This window comes from Dasypus novemcinctus, chromosome 16 (assembly GCF_030445035.2).
Source record: "Dasypus novemcinctus isolate mDasNov1 chromosome 16, mDasNov1.1.hap2, whole genome shotgun sequence".
NCBI lineage: Eukaryota > Metazoa > Chordata > Mammalia > Cingulata > Dasypodidae > Dasypus > Dasypus novemcinctus.
Genome location: NC_080688.1, coordinates 95,726,349 through 95,735,835, shown reverse-complemented (window position 1 = coordinate 95,735,835; position 9,487 = coordinate 95,726,349).

Sequence of the window (9,487 nt, the reverse complement as noted above, 5' to 3'; positions counted from 1 at the left end):
GGCCCGCGCCCGCTCACGCGCGCACACCTCCAGCTGGGCCGTGCGCCCGCGCACACCCGCGCACACCCGCGCACTCGCCCCGCGCCCTGGCCCCCCGTCCCGGGAGCGGCAGCTGGGTGGTCCCCCTGTCCCTCGCCGTCCCCTCGTCCGCCGCCGCCCGACCCCCGGATGTCTTTGTAATAGGTCAAGCTGCCTGTCCCGGCGAGCCTCCCAGCCTGACGCGGAGCTGCTCCGCGAGGGCGCGAGCCGCGTCCCCAGGGTGGCTCGCCGGGAGGCCGGCGGGCGGTGACAAGACGGGCCCGCGGGGGCACTTCCCGGAACCGAGCCCAGGCCCTCGCGCCCTCGCCCGTCCCTCCTCGGGCCGCTTCTCGGTTCTAGAATCTTCCCTCTTCCCTCCCACACCCTCCCGACCGCCTCTAATGGTGTAAGTTTGCCGAAGCCGCAGCTTTGGGCGCGCTCCGCTCGGGCGAAGGCGCTGGGGGGACTCGGGGGCGAGGAGCCGCGGGCCGCGGCCGGCCCCAAATGGCCCCCAGCCCCAGCCCCAGACCCCCGCGGGCTGGTTTAGTTCAGTTTAGGCTTTTTTTGTGTTTTTTTTTTTTTTTGGAGGGCGTACTCATTTAGATGGTTTTCCTCGAAAAGGAAAAAAAGACAATAAAAGGTATTCGAAGTCAGAGGTGTCCCTTTTAAAAACAACACGGAGAGTTACGTTATTGGGGAAGGAGCTTCATCTCGCCGTGGCGCCTGAACTCGGGCGGAGGCTGCGAGCATTCCGGGTTCGCGCTCGCACTGGGCACGGACGCGGGCGTGGAAAAGTTAGCGGCAGCGCTCGCCGGGAGCGGGCGGGAAAGCCAGGAAGAGAGGGACTAAGGCCCTGGAAGGGGCGGGGAGAGGCGAGAAAAGGGGCTTGGGGTGGGGAGAGGGGCGGGGTGGGGAAGGAAGGTCTCCGCAGCAGGTCCCGGGGCGCCGCCGAGCCGCGGGGGCCGGCGGGCGCGGGGCTCGCGGCGGCCGGGGGGCCGCGGGACGCTCGCAGGGCGTCGGCCCCCCGCGGAAAGGTGCATTGTCTTCGCTGACCCGGTTAATCCATTCTCTCCCTCCCCCTCTCCCCCTCCCCGCACTCTTTGGGGAGAAGAAGGCAGCCCCGGTTCCCGCCGCGTCGGAACCTTTCGCAGGACTCCGGCCCGGCCCGGCCCCGCGCGCCGCCTCCTCGTTGGGCCTCTGCGGGTGCGGCTCCCGCCGCTCTTGGCTTCGGACCCACTCGCGCCCACCCGCCACCCCCTCTGCAACACATGCACTATCATCCCATCATCCCAGGTCTTTCTGGGGCTTCCAGAGAGGGCTGTTTCGTTCCGTTGCCTCGGTTGCCTTTTGCGCGAGGTCGTGGGGCGCATCTTGGGAGTCGCTCCGAGGGACCCTGGGCCGTCATCCGCCGTCGCGCAGGTCGTGGTGCGACTTGGAAATGGGAAGGGGAGCCGGCCGGTCCCCAGCCGCGGATCCCCTGGAGTGAGCGGGGCCCAGACGCGAGAGGGGGCTCCCCTCGCCCGCCCACCGAGGCTGGGGTGCCCGCTCCCAATTCAGAGCGGTCTGCGTAAAGCTCTAAAGTTCCAGGTGCCCTCGGCGCAGGCGGCCCTGGAATTTCGTTGAGAAAATCGAGCAAAGGGAGACCGGAGCGAGTGCCGCGCCAATTCCCCTCCACTGCGAAAAGTGGAGCTGAGAGGAGAAGCCGGCGGTGGACCCGCCTGTAACTGGCTTGGGTAATTTAAGTCAATTAAAAGGAAAAAAGCCCTTAAGGTTGAAAACAAAAGGCACGCTACTTCCTGACTTACCTGCCTCCTCCTGCTGGCCTCCCCCCACTCAGATCAGAAACTTTTCTCTAATTGTTTTTATTCAGTGCGGCCAGTTTTTATGAAAACATGGGTCTTAAGTTTGAATCGCAACAAAAGATTTATTGCGAAGTGATAGCGTGTCAACAGCGTATTTCCACAGATGAGACACAGGTTGCATCCTGGCTGTGCCCCGATTAAAGAGATGCGCGGAAATGCACACCAAAGGTGGGCCCCTCATCAGGCAGCCTGCCACAGGCGCGTCCCCATGCCCGTCACATGACCATCGTCAATTAAAATATTGTGATACCTAAGGACTATTGCAAAAACAAAAGTTGCTTTTCTTCCCTATAATTAAATCTAATTTGTTAATTGTCTTTCCTCTTTCAATGTTGTTTTCATTTTAAGAGGCGACACGTTATTATTTTGTCTGCTTAATAATATTATTTACAAATTAATACTGTATATTTTCCATTAGTGAGACATATAATTAGGTGTTTGATTTAATTTGTATCATTTATTCAGATAAAACAGAAAGCTTATCTGCAAGATTGATTTGACAAGGGGAGGTTGAATAGTTCTATTTTTAACATCCTAGTCACAGTTTATTGAGGCTACCTGGTTCCAGTGCCACAAAAGACAGTTTACAGGAGGTGCATTTGACACTGTGGGCAGTGTGTGTCGTCCCCCCACCCACCAGCCACTTCATACAAAAGGGTATTCGAATATTAGGGCTTTATTTTTGGGCTCCGTTCATTCTCTTTTTAAAATCAAAGTTCCTCTCTTCTACTCACTGGCCTTCTCTTGTCAGTCCCTCCCCCACCCTAACTTTTGTTTTAGGTCCTTAGGGTTAAATCCAGCAGGATTTTGAGTCTTTAATGCTGTGACAAGTGACCGCTAATTGGTTCTCACTTGAGCAAAGATATTACCATACTAATATTATTATTGGTGAGAAGAGGTAATTGATAACACCACCTGCCACTCTGCCCCCATCATGATGATAAATGTTTCCATCACGGGGAAATCTGTGCCTGCTCCACCACAGCCCAACCCCAACAGCACGTCAAGTGCCAATTACAGAGATGTTTCTTTTCTATTACTTTTTGAGGAGGGGGATAGAAAACACATAGCCAAAAATTATATTTATGTTTTTTTAAAAATGCTTTTTCCAAGCTTCTTGTTCACCCACTTGAAGACAACTTTCCTCACAAAAGCAAAACACTTTACTTAAATCCACCAAAACATAGCTAAATGCCCGACCTTCACTTGACACAACCCCTGCTGTCACCCCCTTTGCTTTCAAAGCTGTTAAGATAAATACGTCTAAATATTTTTAATAGACAGGAGCCATGTGTGCAGTGTACAAAGCCCTCTCAGTCTGCTTGCTCTGAACCCTTCCTTGTGTATTAATTACAGGATGCTGTGCTACCTTCACGGGCAGGCAGACACCTCACAGGCACACGTTCCACAGCTTTCCATGCAGCCCACAAACACTACCTCTTATCCATTGGTCTCCACACTTAGGGATACAAACGATGCGAAAAGTACTTCTCTCGTGCTTATTGCACTGCGTGTGTCTGGGCTGCGGGTAGCCTCCGAGAGGTGCATTTCAGCATGTATGATTATATATAAATAATGCTGCAAGGTAAAATTGGGAGTCCCTTGCCTATAGGTATCCTTAAACGATTATTATTAGCTTGTATTAATAGAGGCAGGCCTCAAAAGATGAAATCAGCTATTGATAATTGCAAGAAGTATACAGCAGCTACTGTATCGACCGGCTTGTCCCCTATTCCCCTGGTATGGGAGAGATAAGAAGACACACTCTTTAGTGCAATATAATTTCTTTTGACCTATCTGCTTGCTACAGACTTATGATGAATAGCCGGAGTGGTTAAAGTCCTTTATCACGAAAGTTACCCCTTGATATAATATTGATTCTTTATAACTAGCTCCAAACACAAAAATCAAACTGTCCACTTGACCATCATCATCATCAATATCATCACAAAGGCTCTGGAATAAAGATCAGCACCAGCCTGAAAACGCTTTCTATAATCTTCTTGGCTAATCTTTATTTGCTGATGATGAAAAGAAAAAAGAAGGGGGGAGGAGGGCGACGGGAGAGTGAGTGGAATGTCATTTGGACAAACAATATGTTTATACATATTTATACATATATGAAGCTAAGAAAAGCCGGTTTCCTTCCGGTGAAAACGCACGGTCAGCGTGGCCAGCGCCGCCCGGCCTCGTCCTCGGGACCCTCAGCCCCGCGGGCAGGGAGGAGGTGGGAGGCCCAGGGGTGCGCGGAGAGGGGCAGTCAGGGTTCCCTGCGAGCGCCCCATTAGAAACCAAATGCTCGCTGCCTCGCTCGCCCCGGAGCCGCGCGGGCGCGGAGGGCGCTGCCGCGGCGGGAGGGCCGGGCGCGGGGCCCCGGGCGGGCGTCTAGGGGGGCCGGCGGGCGCGCAGTTCGCGTGCATTTCCTCCAATTAACGGCGTTTCCTGCTCCCCCTCCCGCCCCTCCACCCGTCCCCCTCCCAGCGCCAGCCCCCGGGACAAGTCCTCTCCCCGGCGTGCGTGAGTGTGTGCGCGTGTGCGCGTGCCGGGCGCGGGAGTGTGCGGGCGTGCCCGGGAGCGCGGGCCCGGCGGGGGCGGAGGCCGGCGGCCGGGACCTGGTGGGGACCCAGGCCCAGCGCCTTCTCCGGCGGGGCCTTGAGGGGTGAGGAGGGCGCCCCGCGGGACAGGCGCTGCCGGGCCCTGGACCCTTCTCGGTCCCGGGCGTCCGCACTCGCAGCGCGCCCTCCTCCCGGCTTCGCGGGGCAGCCGCTCGGGGTCCAGGTGGCCCGGGAGGCGGCGCGGGGAGGCGGTGGGCAGCGGCGCCCCCGGGCCTGGGCTGCCCGCGCCCTCCCACCCGCAGGCCTTCTTACCCGCACCTCCGCTCCGGTTAGGTGCCGCCGACCAAAGAGGAACACCGGGTCACAGAAGGTAGCCGAAGGCCGCGCGGGCCGCAGCGCGGGGTCGCGCGTCCTCCCCGACCCCCTCCCCGGGCTGGGCTCGAGTGGGTTTCGGGCCGGGGGGTGGAGTCTGGGTGCGTAGTGGCGGAGGGGCCTCCCCACGAAGAACAAGCGAAACGCCCAAGAACGCGCCGCCAGAGGTACCCCCGCGGACCCCCGGGGTGTGCCGAGGCCCAAAGGCCCCGCCCGCGGCGAGCTGACCCCCGGGAGCGTGTCCGCAGGCGCGGGGCGCCGTGGGGGGGATTGGGCCCAGCGGGCGCCGCGAGGCCCCGGGTCGCTGGGTCCTTTCCTTCCCCCTCCCCCGGGACCCTCCGGGGACGAGGCAGGCGAGGCCCGGGATCCGCGGGCGGGGGTGGGGGCGCGGGGGCGGCTCCCCCGCCCTCTCGGGCCCTGCGCCCTCCTCCTCGGCCGCCCCGCCGGTCCCCGCTCACTCCCTGGGGTGCGGGAGCACGACCTCGCTCCGGGGCACCGGTCTCTCGCCGGGGTCGGGACTGTGGCGGCTGTCAGGGCCCTGGGCGCGGCCCCCCCCCCCCCCCCCCGAGGACGGCGCCGGGTCGACCCCGCACCCAACGCTGTGATGTTCCCCCGTCCAGAGGGGCCGGGGAGGGCGCGGGCTGCGGGCGGGGCTGCCCCTGCCCTGGGCAGGCCCTCGGGGGCTCTTCTCGGGGTGGGGGGGTTGAGGCGCGGGGTGGGGGCAGGGGGCGCCCAGCGCGGAGCCGGGTGCGGACCGGGGAGCGGGAGGGGGGGGGGCTCCGGGCCACGCCAAGACCCGCCCCGCAGGCTCGCGCCTGGGCGCATCCCAAGCCGGGGAGCCCGCCTGCTCTCCTAGGAGCCCAGGGGAGTCTGACAGCGGCGGCCGCTCTGAGGCCGCGTTTCCCACGTCCTCGCTTTCTCGGGACCGCAGATGTCATTGGCCGTGGCTCCCGGCGCTGCCCAGCTCTGCAGGAGGCCGCACCCTGGCCCTTGCCCACTGGAGCAGGGACACGCTGCTCCCCTGGGACCAGCACGTTCTTGCGCGCGCGGCTTGGGGCCTGCTGGGCTGTGCAGGGCCGGGAGAGGTAGGCTCGGCTCACCCCTGCAGAAGGAGACCCGCGCCTGGAGACTGGGCCGAGCACCCCGTTCTCAAAGTAGGCCCGGTGGCTTGAGCAGCGCGGTGCACAGCAGGCTGCCGCGCCGCCGGCCGCGTGCCCGCGGTGGTGCTGCTCGGTCCGGGAGACGCCCAGGCCTTCCGAGGCTGAGGGCCAGGCCTCCCTGCGGCCAGCCCTCTGCTGCCCTCCTGCCCAGCGCCGACAGGCTCCCATCACAGCGACCTGTGCCTTGAGCCGGGCACCTGTGAGTCACTGAGGCTGCCGGGACCCTGCCTGGAGGCCCCTTGGAGATGTGCAGCCCGAGAAAATCAGGTCTCCGTCTTCAGTGGAGCAGAAACCCCGTCTGGAGAGAAACCGAGTTTCTTGCAATCAGAAAGTTAAAAAAAAATAAGAGAAAACAACCTTCATAAAATTTTTTTTTGTTTTTTAACCACTGGGTGGTAAATGGACTTTCTAGGGGCTGGAAATGTGTGAATTCTATGCATGTGCATTTTGCTTTAAGAAAACCTATTAAATCAGAATTCATGAAATAAAACATTTGAGGGACCATTATTTGCTTTGTTTTCAGGAGTATCAACGGCAGATTTCTCTTAAGTAGCCAGGTCTGCAGTAAGTCTGCACACGGCGACGAGCCTGTGTCTTAAAGTGGCCTGCCAATTTCATAATTCTCCCCGAACCAAGGGAACGCCTGAGTGCTTCCTCAGAGCAAGGGCGTTCCCAGAGTGTCCCTCGGCGGCCGCCGAGCGCCTCGCGGTTCTGTTCTCACCGCACCTGCCTCGTCGCAGAGCCAGCCTGGACGGACCGAGGCTGGGTGTGCGGACAGAAGTGGCTCAGACGCTGTCGGGGGCGGGGAGGCGGCGTCTGGAGAGAAAGATAACAAGAAAAGCACTAGTGGCAGTTGTGGGCGCACGCAGAGCACCCCTCGCACGCTGGAGCCACTCCGGGAGGACGTCGAATGGAGAGAAACGCGGGGCCTTGTGGTCAAGAGGAGGGGATGCGCCGAGGCCCGTGGGGCGAGACGACAGGAGGGCGGCAGGTGGCGGCAGGCTTCCTCGCGCTCGGACGTCGTGGGCATCGTGGGTGCTGTGACTTGGGGGATTCGGGCGTTGGGGCAGCGGGGTCGGGCCAGCCAAGTCCACCGCGCACTCAGTGACCCCCCGGCGTGGGGGGAGAGCTCCGGCCCGAGCCCCACGCAGAGGACACCACGTCGCGTTTACGGGGACACGAGCATCTCCCTGCCTTCCGCCCCCACGTGTCGTGGGGGGCCAGCGCCTCTGCGGCGGCCCAGGAGGCCCGTCCCCAGCTGTCCTCTCCTGCTAGAGGCATTCTGTGCGCAGCACAGCACGATGGCCAGGCGGAGCGCCCGCGGGGGCCCCGCTCCTGGTTGTGAACTGAGAATTGTACGTTCAGACACAGTTCCCAGGCAGTGGAGGTGGCGCAGGGTACGGCGCCGGCTTCCCAAATGGGAGGACCGGGCTTGGTCCCTGGTACCTCCCGAAAGCAAAACAAAAAAACAAACAACAATTAAACAAACGGAAAACCGTGTCAGGTGAGCCCACGTGGCTCTGTGGTTGAGCGCTGGCTCCCCCCTTACGAGGTCCCTGGTCCTAAAAAACAAAACAACAACAACAACGAAAACCACAGCTACCCCCTCGTTTTCTCCAGCTGGATCCCTTCTGTGAGGCCAAAGGATCGCACACCTGCGCTCTTGCAAGAGGCTGCGTATGTGCTTCTCAAACCCGTTTTTATTTACAGTCAGCCTGTGTACTCCGGGCAGGACCTCGGGCTCACTTCTTCGCGGGCGCCTTGGGCCAGTGGACGCCTCGGACCACCACCACTGTGAGCTCGGCGGCTGCAGGGGAGCCGGGGGCCTTGGTCAGCTCGCCCACCTCCCGCTCCGGCTTCTCACAGCCCGTCCCCGAGCTCCTGCGCCCTCCACTGTGACTTTGCCCCGCAGCTCCTCTGGTCTCACCGGCGGCCGCTCTGCACACACTCGGGGGTTCCCTGGCTTGTGTCTTTAGTCGAGACCGTCACCCGCAGGCACCACCCAGCCCGCGCTCGGCCCGCTTCCCACTGACCCGTGCTCTCGAGGAGGACGGTGCGGGGCCATCTTCCCTGTCGCCTCCTTGGCCGCGAGCCAGGCTTCTGAGCTGCCACATCTCCCAGGCTGGCCTCCTGGCATGGCGCTGCGGCAGCAAAGGGCATTTTCTTCTGCAGAGGGAAGTGGTCACAAGATGCCAGCCACAGCCCCGGCCTCGCCCCTGCCCGGCCCAGCCACCTGCCTGCTGGGCTCCCGCTCGCCTTCGCCTCAGTGTACCCTGGACTCACCTGAATCACCCCTGCCTTTGTCTTCTCGACACGTTTTCAGACCCAGCTTGACCTTTTTCTTAGAGCTCTCCACCAGGACACCTGCCTCGCCCCAGCGGCGCCTTTGCTTTGGTTCTTTTAGCTGTCTTGGGGGACGTCATAGAAAGGAGCATCTCCGTTTCCGCAATCGGCCACGAGACTGTCCTTGACTCTGTTCTTGAGAATGCCCTGTACCCTTCAGGCATCGCTGTCCTCTCATCCCGGCGGACCCCACAGGGGCAGAGCGCGGCACCCTTAAACGTGGCTCACAATCTGCCGTCCAGTCCCCCGTGACGGTGTGTCCTTGGGCGCGTCCCCAGGCCCTGGTCTTTCCAGCTCTGTGCTCAGGGCTTCACGTTTGGTCCTTTTATCCCCAAATACCCTGCACGGCAGTGTTGTTGCCAGGTTACAGGCGAGGAAACCGAAGCCACGGGCTTCGCAGGCGCTGGTCCAGGTCTCGCTGGGGCACACGGGGCGGCCACGGGGCAGCTTTGGCCCGGCGAGCTCTTGCAGGTGTGGGGCTGTGGCTGCCCCTGGGCTCCTTTGGTCATCTCAGCCTTTGAGAGATTGGTTTTGGAAAAACCCTTGCCTAATCACTAAAACCTTCTTTGTGGTAGGTCAGAGAAAAGTTCAAAGTAAGGAGTAGTGCAGAAATAATTTAGGTAGCGTTTGCAATGAGCGGAGACCCCGAGAGCTTTTACAGCCCCGGCTGGGGCCCGCCTGGGGGCCCGCCAGGCCCAGGAGAACCAAGAAGGGGGGTCGGAGAGGAGCGCAGGCCCCCAGAACCCCCGAACGTGGGGCTGGATGACCACCGCGGCGGCCGGCAGCCAGGCCGCGGCGCCCACTCTGATTCGGCTGCCCCACGCCTCGGCCTGAGGAGTGGGGTCCGCCCGAGCGCGCCCCGCGGGGGGCTGGGTTCCCTCGCAGAGCCAGCACCGGGCCACGGCCTGGCTTCCCACCGGGCCACAGAGGTCTCGGGCGCTGTGCGGCGCGTGAACACAAGGCGGTGTCCGCGCCGCGGGGACGTCCTGTTTTAAACTGTTGGGTAGGCCGTCATGGAAAACGGCATTCTGCAGTTTAGACCGGGGGCTCTCCGCTGCTTTTGTTCCACGGACCCCTTTGCCAGTCACGTGAAAACCACGGACCCCTTCCCAAGTCCACGCCAGACTGTGCATTATTTAATAAATACATCACGCCCGCACCAGCACGTCCCCACAAG